The following is a 24,793-nucleotide window of genomic DNA, read 5'->3' as shown; positions in this document are numbered from 1 at the left end:
GCTTTGTTCCCAGGAGAAGCAAGAAAGCAGCCAGGGAGCGTGTGGCAACTCCCAACAGTTCTTTGTGGATGAGAGCCGGCATACATAGGATTACATGGAGGCTTCAGGCAGCAGCATTGGTCAAATAGCTGACTCACACAAAGGAGGCAGCCAGTCCGAGGGAAACTTCCAAGTAACAGGTAAGGGAGCTTTGCTTCTGATAGGCACCATCGGTGGGTCAGCCCCCCCTCCCCGCTTGGGCTGGCGTGGGTATGGCTTGGGGGGGGTGTCTGTTGAGCAGTAGCCGGGTGCTTCATCATAGCTGTTGCCTCAGGCCCCCTGCCAGAATGCAGAGAGGCTGCTTGCACCAGCTGCAGGCCTGCCAGGCTTCCCTGGTGGGCCAAAGAGGCATGGAGAAGCCTCGACTCATGCCGTGGGCCTGGGACACATGTGCATCTCTCCTGACCTATCCCTCAGTCTGCAGGGGGTTGAGGGTGTTTACCTAAAGGTGGGGAGCCAGGACAGAATAGGAATTCTGTTGGTGGGCCACCCACCCCACTGCTCAAAAGTTTCAGGGGTTGGTGTTGGAGTCTCCATGGCTTGTAGAACTGGGGGACTTCAACTCTATGTTGAGACTGCATTGTTGGGAGTGGATCAAGGCTTCATGTCTGCTATGACAGCCATGTGTCTGTTCTAATTGGTATCTGTCCCCACACATGCTGCTGGGCACACTCTAGACTTTGTATTATGTACAGAGAATGGGGATGATGATGATCTAGGGGTGGAGAAGCTCTCTGTGGCACTATTGTCATGGACAGAACACCATTTGGTCAGGTTTAGTCTTGCTGGGACTCAGAACCTCTGCAAGTATGGGGGACGCATTAAGATGGTCCACCCCAGGAGGCTTATGCATCCAGATGGATTCCTGATGGCCCTTGGGAAATTTCCTGCTATTAGGGCAGGTGATCAAAGCCCTGGATTGGGGAAATGATCAGGGTGGTAGACACAATTGCTCTGAAGCATGCCTTCTCAGAAAGTGGAGCCAAACTATTCTGTTGGTTCACCAAGGAGCTGGCAGCAATGAAACATGAGACAGAAACTAAAGCAACAGTGGCAGAAAACAGACAAAAATCTATCTGAAGGTCTACAGTGGGGCAATTAAGGCAGCAAAAAGAGCATTGTACCAATGCCCTATACATCTCCAGTCAAGGTTATCTGAAGAACCATATCTCCTTCTATGAACCTTCAGACATCTACAACTGAGGAGGTCCTTCTCTCTGTCCCACCACCCACTCAAGTGTGTTTGGTGGGAACACAGGAGGCGGCCTTTTCGGTGGCTGCTCCTGGGCTGTGGAACTCCCAAGAGAAACCAGGGCGCCCCCATCCCTACTTACTTTCCACAAGCAGGTAAAGATCTTTCTCTGTCAGCAGGCATTTGGAAAAGGATAAGGGGCTGGGGAGGGTGTGGGTGGGATTTAGAGGGAATTGTGAGTTTTAAAATTAATTTGAATTGTATTTATTATATTTTAATTCTATTTTAACATAACCCACACAGTTTTTAATTGTTTTTTATTTTTGTATTCATTTTGTTCTAAATGGGGACCAAAGTATGTAGTTGTTAGCCCCCTTGAGTCCCCATGGGAAGAAAGGCAGGATATAAATAAAGTAAATAAATAACATTAAATAATAAGAAATTTTGGTATTGAGAACATATACAGACCTTTATTCAAGTCAGGATTATTATTATTATTATTATTATTATTATTATTATTATTATTATTATTATTAACAACTGAGAATGAAAGATGGATGCCATCTGGAATTAAATGGGGGCATTGGTTCAAACATGCATTTTTCACATGTGATTTAAACTGATTTGTGCTTAAAGTCCAACAGTATACCTATTTGCTTTACAATAAATCCAGGTGTATTCAGTGCAGCCTTCCATGTAAATGTGCTTACAATTGTACCATCAGTTGTTCTGTTATGGAAAATCAATCTATATAAGTCTGTTTTCTGCAGTCAGTCTCACATATATGTCATTCATGTATGGCAAGAGTTTAAATTGTTTGATTCACTCTGACCTTGTTGTCGACTGCGTTTTAGGGGATCGGGCCCTTAAGGAGAGACCCGACCCGGTCCTGAGGGAACGGACCTTGGCGAAGCCAAAAGGAGACTATGAGCCGCAATACAACCTGGAGCCGAAATGAAAAAGGTCCGCCAAAGTTGAAGGAAAATCCGCCAAGGAGTCTTTATTGAGCGATTCAGCTGAATGGACACTAGTAGCGATCATTCAATCTACTAGCGTATCATATGTTTCAAATAAAGCCATATTTATACAATGTTTCGGTCTGACAGCCCTTTGAATTTCCCGCCCCGCTCCCCCGCCCATCTGATCGCGGATAGGCTGGGAGGTTGAACGAGGCAGGCTTTCGTTTCCCGCCTTGCTCTGCTGGCCCAATGGGGAGCCGCTTTTTGTCCCCACTCGGGCCAATCAGAGAGGAGGAGGCGGGAGCTATTGAAACAATGAAGTGACAGGACAGGAAATATCAGATTAATCCTTGCCCGGCCGATTTCTAAAGGAATTAATGGCACCCATCAAGGATGTCCGGGGTCCTGTCACATTCACAGATTTTAGATATGCCTTGGGGTGTCAGAGGGGAAGTGGTGATGGGTGTTGATGAGCCAAATTTGACAGGCTCCACAGGGCGCCCTTCTGAGGTGTCCTGGAATTTCCTGAGATATGACAATGTTTGCCCTGGGGGCTGAATCACCTTTAGGACTATACTCCGAATTTGGTGACTCAAGCCTTATATTGTCCATGCAATCTGAATTAGATTGGGTTAAGCTGTAGCAGATTATCCTTTTGTTTTTGGGAAGGGAGGCCTGGGTCATAGGGGCTAGGGTTCATGTTGGGGTCAAAATATTTCCCATTTGGTTTCATGATTTGACAATTATATGAGATAAAAATGAAAAATAAAATAAAGTTGGAGCGTAAACCCAGCTAGGAAAAACACATAATTTCCGGGGATCCCAAAGAGTACAAATACATATAGGCAGATAGACAGATTTCAAGGAAGTAAGGGGGGAATCCATAGAGGGGGGCTACATTGCATAAAGGGGAATCATGGACGATATAAACAATTGAAAACATTTGATAAGAACGAGGTTTACAACATCTGGGGAACCCAATATGGAAAGTCATAGAAGTGGAGTTCTAGCAGCATGATTTCACAATTCATGAAGTTAGCCCAACGATTAGAAATTCATACAACAGTGGGTCATGAGGGTGTCCAGGTACATAGAATATGAAAATTCATGGATGCATGAGGAAAAGAGTTCATCTGTGATGGAAGGAAATTCATAGAGATGGCATGGGGAAGGGGCACATGTGGGTTATAGTCTTCGGAAGTATAAGATTTCATAAGTCCAGGGATAGGTCTGGGGAAGAGTGTTCTTCTCCTTCATAAAATTATGAAGGTATGAATGAAACGTGGAGGGCACCCGTCCGGGCACCCCCTGGCAGCTGCAGAGAGGGTGAGGGTACTTGGAGATCTATGTCTCCCCAGCGGGAGAGCGATCCCCCCATCCCCAGTTCACAGAAAGGGGCTAGGGATCTCTTAAAACCATTTCGCGAGTCGCGGGGAGAGGAAAGTCCGGGATAAGGCTGGAGGAGGGCAGCCCGGCTTGAAAAGAGCAGTCGGTCCCGTTTGACAGTCAGCTGTTGAGGTGCCGAAAACTGGACCGATTTCGGTTCCGTTGGTGGTCTTCGAGTCAGGAGCCTTAGAAAGGGTTAGGACTAAAAGAGGAGCGTTCTAGGGGTAATTTTGATAGAGATATGAGCCAATTTATATCGTCCGCCGTATTAATCTATGGCGGAGAAGCCTCCGCCAGGGTTTTTAAAGATCAGGCGGGTTAGTGAGAGAGAGAGAAATTGCATGCAAAGGAAGGAGTCAGAGAATGACACAAAATAACCAGATAGAGAGTGTTACTGTTAAAATAAGTGCTACTTTTATTGGGGGATTTGTTACATAGTTCAGGGAAGGGGAAAGTGAAGAAAGAAAAAAATCTTTTAATAATAGTCTGCTGCGGTCCCGCTCCGTTCCTTTGGTGAGTGATCTGCGGAACTCTCCGCTGCGCTTTTAAATTAATTTAAAAGCCGGGGTTTCGGTTATCAACCTGTTTTTTAAAAGTTAAGACATCTCTAGAGTGGTTTGCAATAACCCTCGAAATCTGGGGCTGATGTCTTCTGGGCCCATCTTATCTATACAGATCTAAATCAAATTATGCAATCTATATTTCCTATATTAGGCATTAGCTACCATCCTTGTACATCTAAAAAGACAAGTATTCATCTGCTGATTTGTCAAAGGAAAATACCTCCAACTCACCTTGCTGAGTGCAGCTGTTACATTGAAGGACACATCTGATCAAAGGAAAATAAGCAAAAGCCCTGTAAAATACTAACCAACCATTGCTAGGCACAAAGATCCTTTTAATAAAAGATGAAGAGAGAGAAACTTAGCATGAAATACAAATGCAGCCTCCTCGTCTGCCTCCTCAATTGTTGAAAACAAAAATCAATGCCTCTCTCATCTCGCCTACTCCACTGATTCCAGAAGGCATATTATTCTACTCCTTGGATGGTAGAACTGTATAAGCAAGGTACATTTTCTGGGCTAGGGATAAGGATAATTGGTTACAATATCACAGGTTTGAGAATATATAAGTGCATTATGCATCATGAAACATCAAGAGCCTTTGTACCATGTTAGAAAAATATTTCTTCCAGAAGTATTTTCTGAGGTTTGGCTCCTGACTGACTGAACAAAACTCTTTTGTTTTTTGGTCTTGAAGGTTAATGCAGAGTTGGAAGGAAAATATCCCAGAAGATCTGATCACTTGAGTATTTGCACTGTGCTGCTGGTACCTGGAAATATAGATGCACAGAGAAAAAGTAGAAAAGCAACCAAGAGATACTTGAAAGCTTACTCAAGTGAGGTGCCCTAAGTGCTCCTTTTTATCTCACAAGTGTGGCACCTTGACACAACCACCATCCCATCACTGGGAAATTCAGGGAAATCAGATGGGTATAGAAAACCTAATGTATGAAGTCATAGGTGGAAGAGCAGAGAATCCACATCCCAGTTTCAAAGGCTGCATAAAATGAAAGAAGTGGGAAGAGGCACATTAAAACATAAAATTCACTTCTAATTTTGAAAAATATTCCAGGGAGTGTTAATGTTGAATAATTTGCTATTGTTATGTGCCTTCACATCATTTCCAATGTATGGTGACTCCAAGGTGAACCTATTGCAGAGTCTTCTGGAACTGAGTGTGTGTGACTTGTCAAGGTCACCCACTGATTTTTGCAGCTGAATGGAGAATTGAACCCTTGTCCAAAGTAGTCCAATGCTCAAACAGCTATTCTTGTTAGCTGCTCCTCCACCTCATCTAAAAAAAAAAAAGTCATATAGAATAATGATAATGCAATAATACACTATTATAATTGTATATTTATATTACTATTAGTGGTATAGTACAATATAGTAATATATAATGCTTATATTGTGCTATGCTAATAATATAATATATTGTATGTACATATAACTTGTAAGCCGCCCTGAGTCCCTTTCGGAGTGAGAAGAGCAGGATATAAATGTCGCAAATAAATAAATAAATAAATACAAGGGGCAAAAGTCAAAGTGCACAGGAAAAATTCAGCATTCCACCTTAGGCCCTTGGTTTCTTCTTTTTAGAACCAGGAAAGTCTTCCTTTACATCTCCTTCTATTGTTGGAATGCTAAAACCTGCATTTGGTTTATATATCTGGGCCAAAATCCAGCTATTAATCTGAACTTGAATGGGCCCAATATATCAGTGAGATTTATGCAACTGTTGATTTATCATTTAACAACTGATTTAATAGGTCTTCTCTACTGGAACCTGTAATTGGATTTAGGTCTTAGGGACCCAAACAGTACAAAGGTTTTTGGAGGTTTTTTTTAATGATTTGTAGATGAAGTATCATGTTCAGTTTTACTCATTTAAAAAAAAATTCAAACTTCTTTTTATCTCATTTCAACAGCAGTTTGTGGTTTTTTTAAGTCTCTGTGATCATTCATGTGTTTTTCTGTGTGCATTTGACTAATACATGCATTCTGTGCATCCTTTTTCTATTAAGGACATAATGCAACTTCATGACATGTCACTAATGTCACATTTTCTGGACACTTTTTCCCAATACATATTTTGATATGAATTATTCAATTGCACAATTGGAAAAATATAGAAATATACATTCATTTTGGTTTGTGCATTGGTTCTTAAAGTGCAATTCAGAAACAATATAATTGCATTAAAATGTGAAACAATCAACCTGTTCTTCAAGTTTCTTAAATGTCATGGCCATTAGCATAAGGACACTTTTTAATCTGCATCATATCATTATTAACATCAGATGGAATATTGAAGGGAGATGCCTCCAAAGTCCATACTAATCCTAATAAAGTTTTCATTAGAGTTGTCCAGTCTCAGAACCTGACTCTTTACCCTCTACTCTCAAGTCACCTTCTGGCAAGCAGGCTATGTTAATATTTCTTGTCCTGTCTCCTTAGTAAATTATAAAGAAAAATCCCCTCATTCCATCTTGATCTTTACTTAAGATTTTGGCCTTAATTTCCAAACCGGGCAAGTAGGACAAGACTAATACAGAGTAATGCTGCTATCTCTCAAACCATACAGCAATCTTACCATTGCTGATTTCTGGACCTGCTTGAACAATTTTCTCCCACATATATATTGGACTGTAATGCCCATCATCCCTGTCCAGCATGAATGGTCTGGTTTGAGATGGGAGGGGTGAGTCAAGGACATCTGGATAGTACCAGAATAGGGGCCATCATTCTAAGACCCATTGTTATACTGATTTAGTACCACTACATTGAATTTTCATATATTTGCATGCAAGGTAATAAAAGGGCTTCTACCTTATCTGACAGCCTTGATTATCTCAAAAATGAATGATTAAACTTTTGTCGCTGCCAGAGCTATGAGCAGCTTGCATGTCTTGAGACAACAGAAATACATTAGTTCTCTATTAGACTTGTGTAATTTGGCCAAAAGGCATGTTGTTTCGGGTTCCATTTTCAAATAATCCCTCATTCTCAAATTACTCAAGTTACTCATATCAGGAGATGTGTTGCCAGTTTCATTCAGCAAAGATTTGGCCCATTGGTTACAATGGGAAACTTTAGAGGCTCAATCCTCAGTCCTTTTAAGGCCAATCTGCATGACACCTACCTCAGTTTTAGACCCCATTTTCTACTGCAGGCTTGCCAGGTTTCAGAACAATTCACCAATCTGCCAGTTTTTTTAGAATTATTTTAAGTTTTTACCATAACATTTTTAAAAATAAGACAGAGGTGCTTGGGAATTGTAGTCGCTGGTTGTGTCAATTCTCAGTCAATCAGAGCATGGACACAAGCAGGCCTTTTATTGGCTGAGAAACAGAGAGAGAAATAAACTTCAACTCCCATCATGCTTTGGGAAGAGCTCAGAGACTTTTCAATGCCCACCCCATGCAAGTGCTGCTGGGAAAGTGGGTTCCCAGTAGGGGCCTCTCTGGAGGAGGAGCCTTGGGAATTTTTCCAGAAGAAATTAATGCTGCTGCGGCTGCCAGAGAGCAAAAAAAGACACTGCAGTAAACCCCATCTTCTCCAGGAGTCGCTGCTGCTGACCCCTGCCTCAGGTATATTCCAGAGTTAACTCCATCCTCTCCAGTAGCCAAGAAATTCCTGTTCTCTTGATCCATTTTGGCTGGCTGACTTTCCAACTCCCAACCCCTTGTCCCGTTTTGGGGGGAATATACAAAATGAACCACCGAATTTTACAAATCACTTTTGCACAAACTGATCCGGGCCCAAGCCCACTCTCTATACAGCTACAGCACCAGTTCCTGGAGCTTGGTGTACAGGAGATCAGCATATAATGATGTCAATGACCAGTATATCTGAAATATTGTGTTCTGTTCTAGGCCCCACAATTCATGAAGCATATGGACAATCTAGCACATATCTAGAGATGGGTGATCAAAATGATCAAAGGTTTGGCATCCAAACGCTATGAGAAACAGTTTAGGGAGCCGAGTGTGTTTAACTTGGAGAAAAGAAGGTTGAGAGGGGGCATGATAGCCTTGTTTAAATATTTAAAAGGATGTTACATTGAGGAAGGGACAAACTTGTTTTCTGCTGCTCTGGAGATAGGACACAAAACAATGAATTCAAATTGTAGGAAAAGAGATTTTACCTAAACATTAGGAAAAACTTCCTGACAATAAGAACTGTTAGGGAGTGGAACATGCTGCCCCAGAATGTAGTGGAGTCTCATTCTCTGGAAGTTTTTAAGCAGAGGCTGTATGGTTATTTGTCAGGCATGTTTTGATTGTGTGTTCCTGCAATGCAGGGGGTTGGACTGGATGGGCCTTGTGGTCTCTTTCAGCTCTATGATTCTACAGTATGACCTTTGTATTCACAGAACAAGTATTTATTCACACCTGATAAAATATATCATCTCTAATCATTTTCTAGATCCTCCAGAACAACTCTATGGTTTTCTTGGGCCAGAGGTCCTTCATTTCAATAGAATTCACTATTATTCATGATTTCATGTAGCTATGTGGGTCATACTGAAAAACCAAAAGATGCTACAACTAAACATCCCCAGATCTTTTATCTGGGCCTTAGCAAATATATCCAGTAACAGCATTTGGCTGCATATTTGCCCTTGATCTTTAATATAAAATTCAGTTAAGATTGTATCCAATAGCCCCTTCTATGATTCTATGAGATTTCATCCAGGAGTATATGAATTCTCATCCCTTTAAGAACAAGCAGATCCCTCAGAAATTGTGATTCTGTCCAGCTTTTCTTCTGTAATTAAAGTGGATGTTTTTTACTTGTGGTTTAAACATTGGGCAAAGTTGCCTTTCAAGCCCCAGGTTTTGGCTGAACATTCTTTTCATCACAAAGCTACAAAAAGTGGTTGTAGACATTTTATGCTTCATTACAACGGTGACCCTTCCGGGTAAGTTTATAACTTAACCTGTTCCTTTGGAGCAAACAAAGAGTCAGGCAAAATAGTGGATACTATATACACTAGTAATCCAAGTAAAACATTAACCTTTGGATCTGTAACATCGTACAAGAAGTTCCATAGCTGCTCTGTATCTTGTCAGCATTCACATACCTTCTTGCACACACATCATTGGTTTTTACTTTGAGTGCAAGATAAGAAAAGAGTAATTTAAAGTATTTTCTTGCCTTTTTTACATTTTCTGCCATTAGCACTAATTGACATTTATTGCTTGCTATGTCACTTCAAAAACCATTTAAGATTTCTATTGTTCTCTTTGCCACTTAAATGGAAAGCCATTTAGGTCTTCTAACTGAGTAATAATTATCTCGGCACTTGGAGTCCAGTCACGATACCCTTGCTTCTCTGCGGCTCTGTTCACAGCTTGGAGAACGATATTAATCAATGAGGGATAAACACTTGGGCTTAGCTTTATAACAAGGTGTACCAAATAGCTCATCTTTTTTTTCTTCCTTCAAAAAATGAATAACTGTTTCTCTACTTTTTCACATTGGCTGTTTTGTCACCCTCTTGCTATTGATTTCTGAATCTTGTTAAGCGTTTTCTGAACCAAAGAATTAATGAACCAGCAGGATAACATCAGCTGCTGCCTTTTCAGACCTACATTTGCATTTTAATTTGTTAACTCTGGTTTTCATCAGAGCTGGTGGTGTTAAATGCTAACACTAGGAGCAGCATCTGAATTCCACTTTGCAATGTGGAGGACAGCTTTTCGCAAAGGATGGGTGTGTGTCAGGAATGCAAGTTCCTCATTCTTTGCAGGTTCATGATAAGATTCATTGTTTCCCTGAAACCAAGGGTGCATCTGCATTGTAGAATTAATGCCATTAAACACCACTTATCTGTCATGACACAATGCTAAGGAATCATGGAAGTTGTAATTTTACAGAATCTCTTGCTTTCTCTGCCAAAGAACGCTGGTGCCTTACCAAACTACAAATTCCAGGATTCCATAGCATTGAGCCATGGCAGTTAAAGTGGTGTCAAACTGCATTAATTCTACCATCTAGATCAGGCATGGGTAAACTTCGGCCCTACAAGTGTTTTGGAATTCAATTCCCATAATTCCTAACAGCCGGTAGGCTGTTAGGAATTGTGGGAATTGAAGTCCAGAACACCTGGAGGGCTGAAGTTTGCCCATGCCTGATCTAGATGCACCCCAAGTGCCATTTCCTTCACCCAGAGGTGCATCTACACTCTAGGATTAATGTAGTTTGACACCATTTTAACTGCTGTGACTCAATGTTATGTAATTGTGAGAGATGTAGTTTTGCAAGATATTTAGCCTTCTATACCAAAGCAACCTTTGGATGTGAGAGCTGGACCATAAGGAAGGCTGAGCAAAGGAAGATAGATGCTTTTGAACTGCGGTGTTGGAGGAAAATTCTGAGAGTGCTTTGGACTGCAAGAAGATCCAACCAGTTCATCCTCCAGGAAATAATGCCTGGCTGCTCACTTGAGGGAAGGATATTAGAGGCAAAGATGAAGGACTTTGGCCACATCATGAGAAGACAAGAAAGCTTGGAAAAGATCATGATGCTGGGGAAAATGGAAGGAAAAAGGAAGAGAGGCCAACCAAGGGCAAGGTGGATGGATCGTATCCTTGAAGGAGCTGAGGGCGGCGGCAGCTGACAGGAAGCTCTGGTGTAGGCTGGTCCATTAGGTCACGAAGAGTCGGAAGCCACTGAACGAATAAACAACAAAACCAAAGTCTGCTGGCACTTCACGTGATTTCATAGCATTAAGCCATGGCAGTTAGAGTGGTGTCAAACTGCATTAACTGCCCTAGGTAAGGGCTGGGATTCATAGGCAGTGAAAGTCAGGGTTCCTTTTCATTCTTTTTTTAATTACTAGGATATAGATACTTTCAAAGTAGAATGCTGGCTGGAACTTTTGACCATTCTATTTCCCCCAATCCTCTTAACCATTTTAGGTCTATGTTTTGTTTAATTTTTTATTTCATACTACAACCAGCCTACATTAATTTAAAAGCCACCTTGAATACCATACTAGGAGAAAGGCAGGGTATAAATCCAATAAATAAAGAAATAAATGAATGCAGTAATTTATATAAAGCATTAACAACAAATTTGTTTACAAAGCACGTGGTTAAAAATATTCAAAAAGCTTTGAAATATTAAAAACACAGGGAGAAAGGAGGTGGGGAGGAGGAATGCCCCCTCCTCTCCCTTCCCCACACTCACTGTTGCTTTACCAAACATCAGAGCAAGTACCAGGAAAAGGCAGGTCATGGTGCCAGGTCATGGCCAGGGACTGCCATGGGGATGGGGGACAAGGGGCTTCCATCTCATTTCCCTGGGCCACCTGAACACAGTGAATGCAGGATGATAGAACAGTTCTGACTGGGAATCAGTCCAACTGTCCTGAATGCCCTAAGTCCATGGAAAGTCTAATTCCTGGGTCAGGATCCTGACTTTGGTTAATCCCGAACAAGGTCACATTAAGGTGGCATTGACCCAGATTACCCTGGATCAACTCCCTGTGGCATGTAGTCACCATGGGGCAGACACATTTCTAAATGTGCCCTCTGTTTTTCCCTCTCTCTCTCTCTCTCTCTCTCTCTCTCTCTCTCTCTCTCTCACACACACACACACACACACACACACACAGACTGTTTTGGTCTCAGGCAACCACATGATGAGAAAAGAACATGGAACAAAAATATATTAGCTTTCCCTCCTTTACACACACACACACACACACACACACACACACACAATTCCACACACATACATGCACTGCTTTGTTCTCAGCTAAATAACTGTATGACATGTTTTTAGACTAGGCAACAAGATGACTGGTTACTTTTCATCGAGGAGCCCCAGGTGGCACAATGGGTTAAACCCTTGTGCCAGCAGGGATACTGACCAAAAGGTTGGTAGTTCAAATTTGGGGAGTGGGGTGAGCTTCCGTCCATCAGCTCTAGCTTCCTGTGCGGGGACATGAGAGAAGCTTCCCACAGGATGGTAAAACATCAAACATCTGGGCGTCCCCTGGGCAACGTCCTTGCAGACGACCAATTCTCTCACACCAGAAGTGACTTGCAGTTTCTCAAGTTGCTCCCGATTTTTTAAAAAAAGTGTTTCATCAAGTATTGCTATAAAAAATTTCCTTGCTTTCCATTCCCACCAGTTAGGCATCCAGAGAGCAAAATATCATTAGATAGATCCTTACATTTAAACTTTCAACGTACTGGCAGTTTTCAGACTGCATAATTTTATATGATGCATTTACTGGGAATAAGCCTTGTAAATTATAGACAGAAATATTAACCAGTGACAAATACAAAATAATCAGTTCTGTCATTTCAAAAATTATTTGTCCCACTTGAAACTCAGGTGGCAGGCATGAAAAATGCAATGACAATAACCTGGAGCAACCAGCATTGAGACAACTGGTTTGATTTTAATCAAAGCATTTATTAAACTTCAGAACATAGTGCCATTGTATATGGCAGTGGGGAAAATTTTCATTACTTTGTCAGTGCTATTTACAATACTCTAGCGTCACAAGGAAACTAAGAATGATTGGTCTCTGTGCTTCAGGCCATCTTGCATTTTGTAAATAATGTGCCTGTAAAATTCCACTATAAATTGATCTTGCGAATGCCTATGCCTTAAGAGGAAGAAATGCAACAGGTATTCCTGCTCTTTTCACAGCATCAGTAGTCATCTCTTGACATTTCCATCTCTAGGAGGGTCAGTATGGTATGACAGCTAGCAATTATTCTAATTTACAATCATTCTGCTATATAATATATTAGATAAGTATGATACTGAATATTTAGGCAGTTTCTATTTAATCAAAACAGATGAATGCTATTACACAAGTCAGCGTATATCAAAGAAAATTCACTCTAGAAGAGCTGGAAATAACATAGATTTGGGCAGGGCATTAAAGCTGCCTTTCTGTAAGGATGTTCTACTGATTTCATCTATTTGTTCCCTTTTTTTCGTGTCAGGAGCAAACGGAGTTGCTTCTGGAGTGAGAGAATTGGCCATCTGCAAGGACGTTGCCCAGGGGATGCCCGGATGTTTTGATGTTTTTACCATCCTTGTGGGAGGCTTCTCTCATGTCCCCGCATGGAGCTGGAGCTGATAGAGGGAGCTCATCTGCGCTCTCCTGGCAGCCTTCAGGTCAGCAATCCAACCTTCAAGCCACAAGGCTTTTATTCCCTAGGCCACCGGAGACTCCTATTTGTTCCTGAAATAATAACACTAATAATAACACTTTATTTGTTACCCGCCCTCTCTCCCCGAGGGGACTCAGGGTGGTTTCCTGTAATGAAAACATGCTGAGGATCATGGATGCAGAAACATTGGAAGCATGTGACCTTAGTAGGTATAGAAGCTAATCTTGAAATGGAAGGAGGGGTGTCCTATGCTCATAGCATGAATATCTGGATGCTTTGAATCTGCTGTTCTGAAGAAGTTGATGTCAGAGCTAGTCCCGGATAGGCCCTTCTGGGGATGTTCTTCTTTGTCTTCTGCTACCATTGGGATGCAGTTAGTAAATACATTGTAGATGGCCTTCTTAGTGATGGCACCTTTCTTTCAGCAGTTTATTCATCCTCTTCCTTTGTAGCTTTCAGAAATATAATTTAAACTATTCTGTTTGGAAGTCTAATTTTCATTTTTTTGATTCCAATGGATCTTGGTATGAATCTTGCAATAGTTTGTAAGTTGTATGGTTTTCACCTGTCTTTCTTTTCTAAATTGTAAGCCACTTGAGGAGTTCTGTTTGGGCCCCCAAAACAGCATACTAATAAGAATAACAATAAAAAAAGAGCAGCTCTGCTTTTCCAGATAAAGATATTTCTCTTCCTTTAACACAGAGGAACAAAAATATAGTTTATATTCAAAATTCATAACTAAAAGGTTCACAATGGCCATATTTGCATTTCACATGAGAAAATTGAGTAACGACCACAGGCAACAATGTTTATAGATTTACAATTTTACAAAGTTATACAGCTCATAAATACAAAGGCAAGTGATTGAATGTAAATAGAACTGTTCTTTTGTATTTAATACCATTCATCAACTCTAGAGTAGCTGTGCAATTCTATTCAGGTTTTTTTTCAGTCAATCTGTATTTAATTACACATTAACATCCAACACAATATCTTCACACTGGAACGCCAGCATTCTCAACTAGTCTAATATTATACACAAGGTTTCATAAATGTAGTTGCTGCCAGTGTGAAGTCAAAAGAAAATTTCTTTTCTTCACAACAGCAATGAATTTGAAGCTAGAAAGCCTCTCCTCTCACAGCTCATAACGGTTACTTTTTAAATATCAGCTCTGGGAATTGTTCACCCAGAATGGCCATAGGACGCTAGTAATGGATAATAAAAAAAGTAACTTTGTCAGTCTGTGCCCAAAACAGCTCAGAACTGGTAGGATAATGGAGATTCCATGTTACTCTGTGCCCAGTCAGTGCTTGGGCCATACAGAGGGCACATCTCCAGCCCAGGAATGCATCTCCCTATTCTGCTTCCATGCTAGCCATTCTCAGATCTTACGTCAGGCGTAGAGGTGAGACCTTGTCCTTCCACTTTTTCCATCTCTAAAATAGAGATTTAAAAATATTTGTAAAGAATCAAAACAAATCCCAGGCTTCAGCTTAACTTTGAGATGGGAGTTGAGATATACTACAACATTTGTCCCGTCTTTTCTGTAGGTCCAGATTGAAAGGAACCCTGTGGCTCATCTCACTTAACCAAATCATGGATCTTACTGACTTTCATTCTATGGTGGTGAGAAGTGAGAAAAAATATTGAATTTCAGATTTAAGATTAAGACTGGACAAAATATTCAGGTATCATTGTGGCAGACTCAAAGAAATGTTACTACTAGCAATCTGGTTCCAAGTCACTGAAAATAAGAGAAAAGATAAGAGAAGAGACAAAATCTCAAGGTTTGGAAAAATTGTTTTATTCTTTAAAATAGCTCAACACATTTTGGCCTGGAAATATTTTTACGGGACTATTATATCTTAAGGGCCCCAGATCCTATCTGATCTTAGAGCTGCAGGATCAGCTCTGGGGACTACCAATAAATGCCAACTGCTGTAGGCTAGAATTCAGAGAAAGGAACTGGCAAAACCACATTGGACTATTCCTGTACTAAGAAAATTAGTTTGCTGTTGTAAATGTATGTTGTCATAGTCTATAAGCTTATGTATTGTTTATTTTATGTTTATTTTATGTTCAGCACTTATAGTGCTTCTGTGAGGCACCCCGAGTCCCTTCGGGGAGATGGTGGTAGGGTATAAATAAAGTTTATTATTATTATTAAAATTCATGGAATCACCATAAGTTGACAGGTGAAAGCGCATACACATATCCACAGTAAAAGGAAAATGAGCAATAAATAGACAACAGACATAACAAGATACAAGTTGCGATTTATAAAATGCATGATATGTGCAAATAAATTCTATGTACATTTTTTCAATTTAAAATTACACATTAAAGGATATATATTTATAAAAGTACAAAATATTACCTATTATACAATTTTAAAATCCATCTGCAGGGATTCAATATGGAATGTTTCTAAAGTTTCTGTTTTGCAACTGATAGTTTACAAGGTTGGACTCATATCCCATAACAAATGAGTACGAGACAAAGGAGATGGCAGCAGCAGCTCAAATGGACAGTGGAACAGTCTGCATCACACCAGATCCAGCTGTCCATATTGTGCCAAAGCTGTGGGGTTGCTCCAGAGTTTCAGCAAACTTCCACAGCCTCCCCATTCTATTTCTGTCAGATTGCAATCTAGTCCTGTGGGTGCAACCAACTAAGCCAAAACAAATCAACTAAGAGATAGTAGCAGATAGTATTAGCAGTGGTCAGTGATTCGTTCCTTAGCAGTGAAAATCTCACTTCCCATGAGAGGAGGAGCTTTTTGTTCACATTAACAGGAGTTAGTAAAATTCATTTCACATTGGTTAATAAGAAGGGCTAAGCAGATTATAAAAGCTAACTCCTGAGACATGAGGGTTAAGCTGTTTACAACTTCCCATGGAGTCAGGCCTTGCTGCCTATGACACTTTTATGTTACTGGTGCTCTTCTACACTGGCATATAGCCCTAAAATTATATTAAGAGAGCGGGAGAGGACATGACTCTTAATGAAATAGGTTCTTGGGAGTCATATTGAGGAGTTGGGTAGGCTTGTTTTCTGCTGCTCTAAAGACTAGACACTGAGGAAAATGGGGAAAGCATTTAGAATCGTCTTCTTTGCATGGGATTTCTTCTTTAAAGAAGATGTAGAATTTACTTATCCCCTTGCCTTCTCTCACCTCTAGCTCAACCATCCATAGAGACACAAGGCATCATCTTAAGGCAGACCACCACTTCTCTGGGCTCCTTTCCATTCCCTCCCAGTTTCCTTACTCTCAAGGAGACAGAAGGCATCATTGTTAAGGAAGACATCATTTCTTTCTCTGGGCTCTTCTCCTTTCCCTTTCAATCTCTTTACTCTCAATCATGGAAGTCTGATGCCTACTAGGCACTAGAACTTAACTGTAGTTAGTTTAAAAAAGTTAAAAAGCTAGCAACTATGAAGGAAAAATTATAGGAAAAACAAAGTGGTGATATCTTGAAATTGCACTATTCCTTATGGTTAAATTAATTTTTAAAATTACCATGCCAGGCTCATGAAGCAGGATATTGGGAGATAAATGTTAATGTTTGGTAAGAGACTATTCATGGGAACACCCATGACTCCATGTCACTGAAGCAATTCATCATGGTTAAATTTGACAGAACGCATCCAACATATTTTTCCCTGGTTTCTCCCATTTCCACATTCATAGGGAGCTCAGAAGACACTTTGGAACTGGCTCCAGTTCCCCCTACATTTTCCTACAATTCACAGAGACAGTTCACAGATGAAGCAGCATGGGCAAGAGGTGGAAGTCCCCTTGCATCATATGATGGGATCAGTGTTACTTTTTAAATGAACTGTTTCAGAAGTATGTGGGAATAGAGTAGGAAGCAGGACTTGCATATGATGAGGTCCCAGGACATGGGGCAATGGATTCAAAGTATAGGAAAAGAGATTCCACCTAAACATTAGGAAAAATTTCCTGATGGTTAGAGCTGTTTAGCAGGGAATATGCTGCCCCAGAGTATGGTGGAGGCTCTTTCCATGGAGGTTTTTACATAGATACTGGATGGGCATCTGTCAGAAGTGCTTTGATTATATGGTCCTGCATAGCAGGAGGTTAGATTAGATGGCTGCTCTCTTCAAACTCTATTATTCTATGAAATAGATACTTATTTGAACAGATAAATGCCTATTATAGGAATATTTGCACTTGATTGCATGTTAGAAAGTATTCATTTCCATGAATATCTGCTAATGACACAGATCCTTATTTGTTTCATACACAGAAGACACATAAAAGTTTAATTCCTTACAAATTTATGCCTACATGGTTGCTTTATGATAATGTTTTTTAAGGTGAATATAATGTAAGATGCGTGATGCCTTATATAAAGAGTAAAAACAAGGATATCTCCCAAGAAAATGAGAAAGTTAGGTTTCTCCCTAAAGAGAGAGATTTGTGTATCTTTGCCCATTGTAATAAAATATTCTAAAAGATCCTTAATCTATCTGCCCATTTTCCCATGTTAAAAATCCTGAAAGTGCTATATTTAAGAGTTCATAAGTTGAGTGTTGATGCTAACTCTGCCTGTTTGAACTATACCACTGATCCTGAGTTAAGAGCCTAGATAACTAGAAAGTGATTAGAAGGAGCTCCAAACAGATATAGGTTAGCTGACAAACAGCAAATAACCCTCTGTATCTCACTCTAAAGAGATAGGGGAGGGAGCCATACCTGTTTCTACTTCCTCTAATGATATAATAATGAGAATGGGGGGGGGGGATCCCCTCAGAATCTAAGCCCATGGGAAGGATAATATCCTTCAAGTACAAAGGTCTCACATCATTTAGGACTTTATAGGTCAAAACCAGAACCTTGAATTCAGCCCAGAACTAAAACAGGAACCAGTACAACTTTTAGGATTGGGGTTAGAGTGGTTTCTTCATATTGTTATGTGATTTCAGCTTTGCTAAAACCATGGATTTAGAGTCCAGAGTGCCAAGCTTCCAAAGGACTACATAGGACACAGATGGTTTGAAGTCAGAATCAGAGGCTTTATTCTCAACAGCCTGAAAGGATGTCAGCAGAGATAGCCCTGCAAAAACTGACTTACCTCAATTACAAATATAAAGAGTATTTTTATTTCATTCTAACAGCTATCTAAAAAACCCACACAAGCTCCTGATTGTTTTAGAAATTGTCTGCCTAGAAGCCATGACCTGAGTGGCTCAGGACTGTGCCCAATGTTATCACTGGTTAGTCCTTCATACTGGTGGGAAATTTGATAAACTGTCATTGGAGCATTTGAAGTGACAACCCGTTTTTCAATCTTAGAAATGATCATTTCATTGTGCAAGCAGTCTGCTACCAATTTTATGCTGGGTCTGATGATGACATCTTCTATTTGTAATCTTCCCATGTTTTTCTCTCTCCTCTTCCATCTTTTAAAAATATCAATAATAAAAGCTCTGCCTTTTTCAAACTAGGGACCTCCAAAGAAAAATATTTCTGTCACAAACTGCTTATCCCTACTTTCTTTTGAAATTTCCAGGTACCTGTTTCTTTTCTCTCACAAATGAGTGTCTTGAGCCTATGAGGAATCTGCTCGGAAAGAAAAAGACTGTGGTAAATAAACCACAAGAAGAAGTATTTTCCCCTGAAGAATACTTATTTCTTCTACAGGATCTGAAATTTCATGCTCTGCTTTAAAGGGGAGAGTGACTTCAGTTTTCAGCGTATTGCTTTTGTTTACTGCACAGTTCCAATATACGTATAACCTTGGCTTTGTTTTCCTCTTAGGTAGTTCTACATCCAATTTAAATGGGTATTCTTTCAATGTATTGGATTTGCCATCCAAGGCTCCTCAAACAGGCAGTGATATCATTTGCCACCATAACAGTCTTTCCTTGATTTCCTTAATTTCATTATCAGACACATTTATCAACATCTGTACATGTATTTTACTCTTTTGCTAATTTGTTCATTTTATAGCATCTCAGCTGTAGTTTTAGCTTAAGTTATGTCTTCACCAGAATGAAAGAAAAAGCCCACCTAGAAAGAGAGTGAAATAGACCAATTAAAAATGAAATATAACAAGGCTACCTAATGTATATAGATTTAAGGAATGAGATGAGAAATTTGATTTGATAAAGGGCAGATAAATTCCATCAGAATCAATATCTAATTGAGTACATGTTATTATCAACATGCACTTGGGTAGGCAACTTGATACTTTCCAAATGTTTTTGGCTCATGAGCCAGGGAGTATAAGAACTGTATGTAGTGCAAATTATGTAGCAGGTACTACATTGTCCATCTGTGACCCAAACTGCTTGAAATAGCCTTCACATTGTTGCTGTCACAATTGACATGGGCACCTTATCTGCTGGTGTCATTTCATGGCATTTCTGTACCACTAATAGTCAGTCTGGCATGAAAGTAATTGATAGAGAATATTTTTAGAAAAAGATGGTCATTATGAGGGGAACCATAATGCTAGATGTTTCTAGTTTCTAGTTATCTCATGAAACAATTGTTTTTTTCACGGCAATTTCAAGATTTAGCTTTGTAGTCTACAAGACTTCATTGTTGAGCCAACAATGTGATGCGGCTGCTAAAAAAGCCAATGGGATTCTGGCCTGCATCAATAGGGGAATAGCGTCTAGATCCAGGGAAGTTATGCTCCTCCTCTATTCTGCCTTGGTCAGACCACACCTGGAATACTGTGTCCAATTTTGGGCACCACAGTTGAAGGGAGATGTTGACAAGCTGGAAAGCGTCCAGGGGAGGGCGACTAAAATGATTAAGGGTCTGGAGAACAAGCCCTATGAGGAGCGGCTTAAAGAGCTGGGCATGTTTAGCCTGCAGAAGAGAAGACTGAGAGGAGACATGATAGCCATGTACAAATACGTGAAGGGAAGTCATAGGGAAGAGGGAGCAAGCTTGTTTTCTGCTGCCCTGCAGACTAGGACGCGGAACAATGGCTTCAAACTACAGGAAAGGAGATTCCACTTGAACATCAGGAAGAACTTCCTCACTGTGAGAGCTGTTCGACAGTGGAACTCTCTCCCCGGGGCCGTGGTGGACGCTCCTTCCTTGGAGGCTTTTAAGCAGAGGCTGGATGGCCATCTGTCGGGGGTGCTTTGAATGCGATTTCCTGCTTCTTAGCAGGGGGTTGGACTAGATGGCCCATGTGGTCTCTTCCAACTCTACTATTCTATGATTCTATGATTCTATGATTCTAGGATGTGTACGTTTAGCCTGTTGTTACATCTCCATAGCTCCATCTTTTTTTTTTCCCCTTACAAAACCCATCTTATAAAAGATGCAGCTCACCAACACTGTCATTTCCATGTCACTGGAAAGAGAGGGAACAGTGGAGGTTCATACAGCTTTTATTCTGTAGCTGGACATACTGCAACATGTGTCCACAAGGACTCTTAGGGCTCACTGTGGATTTCCTGCAGGGTTTAAAGCAGAAAGTTTTTAGGATTGAACCAGGGGGTGCTATGTAGTTTAACAGGTTTTTAAATTGTCTCATTGGTTTATTATTATTATTTAACAAGTCTTTTAATAAAATGTTATTTAAAAAGACATGTTAAAATACATATTTAAAACCTATTTTCATGTTCATTCACTTTGGGTTTTAATGTACATATTGTATAATTTTAGTGTTAGCTATTTTGAGTCTTTTTTGGGAAATAAGAAGTGTAATAATAATAATAATAATAATAATAATAATAATAATAATAATAATAATGGTATATTAGTGCATATAAGTGTAATAATAATAATAATAATAATAACCACCTGGCTATGGCTCACGAATGGTACACTAAAGGAGACAGAAGGCCTGATTCTTGCAGCCCAAGAGCAAGCCATCCAAACAAATGCAATTAAGGCCAAGATCGAAAAGCAGCTGATGACCCAAAATGCAAACTGTGCAAAGAAGCTGACGAAACCATTGATCATATCCTCAGCTGCTGTAAGAAAATCGCACAGACTACAAACAGAGGCACAACTATGTGGCCCAAATGATTCATTGGAATTTATGTCACAAGTACAATCTGCCAGTAGTAAAGAACTGGTGGGATCGCAAACCTGCAAAAGTATTGTGGAAAAGAAAAAGTTTGGATTATTGATGTCACTATACCAGGTGACAGTCGAATTGATGAAAAACAACACAAAAAATTAAACCGTTATCAAGACCTCAAGATCAAACTGCATAGGCTCTGGCATAAACTAGCTCAGGTGGTCCCGGTGGTAATTGGTGCACTGGGTGCCATGCCAAAAGATCTCAGCTGGCATTTGGAAACAATAAACGTTGACAAAATTACGATCGGTCAACTGCAAAAGGCCACCTTACTGGGATCTGTGCGCATCATCCGAAAATACATCACACAGTCCTAAACGCTTGGGAAGTGTTCAACGTGATTTTGTGATATGAAATCCACCAAATATATCTCGTTTGAAGTCACACTGTGTCTTTGTGTCAATAATAATAATAATAATAATAATAATAATAATAATAATAATAATAATAATAATATCTTTGCAGTGTATCCAGTTACAGAAAAATGACTGGATACATTTCTATTTCTCCCCTGTTTTCCAATTGCATGCAAAAAGCAGTGGGAGGAGGGGCAGAGAGGGAGTCTATATTGCTTGAAAGTAGTTAGAAGCATTTTGAAATTATGACTTCCACAATCAGCCAAAAGAGAGGGTTATGGTATCATAAATTGGATTTAAACTCATATCACGGCTCACTGATAGGATGTCTGCCATAACTCTATGCAGAACCGTTTTCCAATAAGACAGCTGCAAACATAGGTTAAACGGTCGGAATAAAATCTACTGCCCCTATCATGTTATCATTTGCCAACATTCTTATGTCCTATTTTGCAAAATCGTCTATTTTATAGTTTCATAATTTTGTTTAGTCTACAGTCTATAGGGCACTTGCTGAAGATAAGCAATTTAGGTGGGACCTCTCCTTGCTTGAAAGGGAACCTGCTTAAGGAGCCCCTAATGGATACCATTTGCATTCTATAGGTCGGAATAAAATCTACTGCCCCTATCATGTTATCATTTGCCAACATTCTTATGTCCTATTTTGCAAAATCGTCTATTTTATAGTTTCATAATTTTGTTTAGTCTACAGTCTATAGGGCACTTGCTGAAGATAAGCAATTTAGGTGGGACCTCTCCTTGCTTGAAAGGGAACCTGCTTAAGGAGCCCCTAATGGATACCATTTGCATTCTATAGGTGGGGTATACATTTCATATTAATGAAAAAATATAAAGGCAATTCTTAATAAATCAACCAACAAATAAATAAATATATCTTAGCTTTAGCTATGTCTAGTCTCTAGGAAGCATTCTAATATGTTTTTCTTAAAAGCTAAACTGTACAGTTTAAAACAAACCATGTTGATTTGAAAAGCTAGGTCAAATCTCCTTCATGATAATCTAAGCAGTTTTGTTTAGGTGTTATATTTGTGCTTTAAGTGAGCTGGTGTTTCCAAGCCCTTCTTTGAGCAAAAACAACTTGCTGCTTTCTCAGAGCCGCATACAAATTCATTTCTCATCTGAGGGTTGCAAGCAAAGATGACACTTTGTAAATTGTTCATTAAGAGCTAGATTGGGGCCACAAACTAATTCCAGGCATGCCAGTCAAAGGCCATTAGAACAATGGTGATGCAGATACATTTGCATTTTAGCCATGCTTGGAAGTGAACTTGACACAAACCTGGTCGGCTTATATGAGCAGCCTCTTGAGTCATCCAGTTCCATTCAGGGACATTTTTGATGTACATTGAATTTAGCTAATTGTATGAAAATAAATCATTTCGGACATTTAGCCTTTCTTAATGTAGCCTCAATTTGTATATTGTGTTTTGTTACTGTCTGTATAATTGAGAACATTTGAGGAGTTCACAAAACAACCATTTGAATAGCTCATAACATAGCCAATTTGATATGCTATAGTCAGATTATACAATACGTATTGCAAAGCCAGGCATACTTTACAAAGTATGTGGAACATGTTGTTTTCCGGATATTCCTGGACTGTAATGTCCATTATACCTCCTCATTCTCTGTTGGGCATCTGGAAGTTGCAATCTACCAATATCTGAAGGGTCACATTTCCCGTCATCTTTACTGTTCATGCTAGCTAAGATATAGCCCTAGCTCTTACCATTCCTTTTTTAAAATATACATTCAAAAGAACAAAGATAGTGGCATTCCCATATTCTAAGAGATTTTGGCAGGAATTATGTTGACATATATATGTGTAACTCAAGACTACATGTATGTATGTTGGGGTAGGCAATGAGGGTGGGGGGCAGTAGGCTTTCCCCCATCTCATAGCAATCCCAATTTCCTTGTGAAACCTCCAATCACCATTTTGAGAGGGACTGCAGACGGGAATTGAATACAGGGCAATGTGGGGTTCGGGGTGGTATTTTTAAATGATTCCACAAAATTGGGGTGGTCCTGAGTATTTTGGGGAAACAAAAATTGCCCAACAATCATGTTGTTGTTGTTGATAACTAATTCATGGAATATCTTGCACTCCACATAATTCACTATTTTAATTATTGTCTTTTCAGGGTAGAACTGTGAACATCTCAATTCGAAGTGAAGGCAAAAAGCATTTCCATCTATTTGATTTGCCTTTACAACATCACCTAAGCAGTTCTGATTGGCTACATGACAATGTTTCCTATACTTTAATTTAGCTTCATGAGGGGGAGGGCTACGAATTTTAAATACCATTTTAAGTGTATTTATTGTATTTTAATTCTGTTTTTGCCTCACTGTTACTATTTAATTGTTCGTTTAACTTTTGTATTGCACTTTTTAAACTTGTCTAGCATGGAATTGTGAACCAAAAAGGCTTACTTCTGAATACAGATGGATGAAACTGCATGTTTAATGTCAATGAATGTCAAGGATTTCAGAAATCCAGGAAGAAATATCTCCAGTAGACGCATAGCAGGAACAAATATCTAAATCAGGCTCTTTGTCACTTTTACAGTAAGCCTTTCTGCATTTAGCCTAGAATGTTTCAGCCAACATAAGATGCTAAAATATCCCCTTCACCCCAATGAAACTTCATCCATCTTGCTATAAAAAAAGAATAAATCTGAATATGTTATAATCTCTGCTGTTGTTCTAATACTACATTTGCCCATCTTAAACCTATTTGCATGACTGGCACATCTCATACTAAGACGAAGAAAAAACTATAAACACAGGATGAAGAATGCAAGAGGCCAAAAGCTCACATAGAAACCGTCCACCAGCACAGCTGATTGATCAAACAATATTTTAATGACTTTAGTTAGTACCTCTACTCTCTGGTAGCAGGAATGTAGGTGATGCTGAAAGGAACAGAAGGGAAACTAGGAAAGGAGGGGAAAAGGCAGTCAACACAAGAGGGAGCCAAAAACTGGGTAAAGCAAGAGCAAAGATGCTGGCAACAGAAAAAAGTTCATTCTCCCATAAACATTCCTGC

General features: G+C 39.8%; 1 long non-coding RNA gene across 1 annotated transcript; it reads left to right on the top strand.

Moving 5' to 3' along the window:
* On the top strand, nucleotides 1–24,436 carry LOC134295389 (uncharacterized). The gene is made up of 3 exons (XR_010001941.1): nucleotides 1–179; nucleotides 1,229–1,386; nucleotides 18,824–24,436. It is a non-coding gene; the product is annotated as an uncharacterized LOC134295389 (long non-coding RNA).
* The last annotated feature ends 357 nt before the right edge of the window (nucleotides 24,437–24,793 follow it).

This window comes from Anolis carolinensis, chromosome 1 (assembly GCF_035594765.1).
Source record: "Anolis carolinensis isolate JA03-04 chromosome 1, rAnoCar3.1.pri, whole genome shotgun sequence".
Lineage (NCBI taxonomy): Eukaryota > Metazoa > Chordata > Lepidosauria > Squamata > Dactyloidae > Anolis > Anolis carolinensis.
This window is presented reverse-complemented; position numbering and strand designations above follow the sequence as displayed.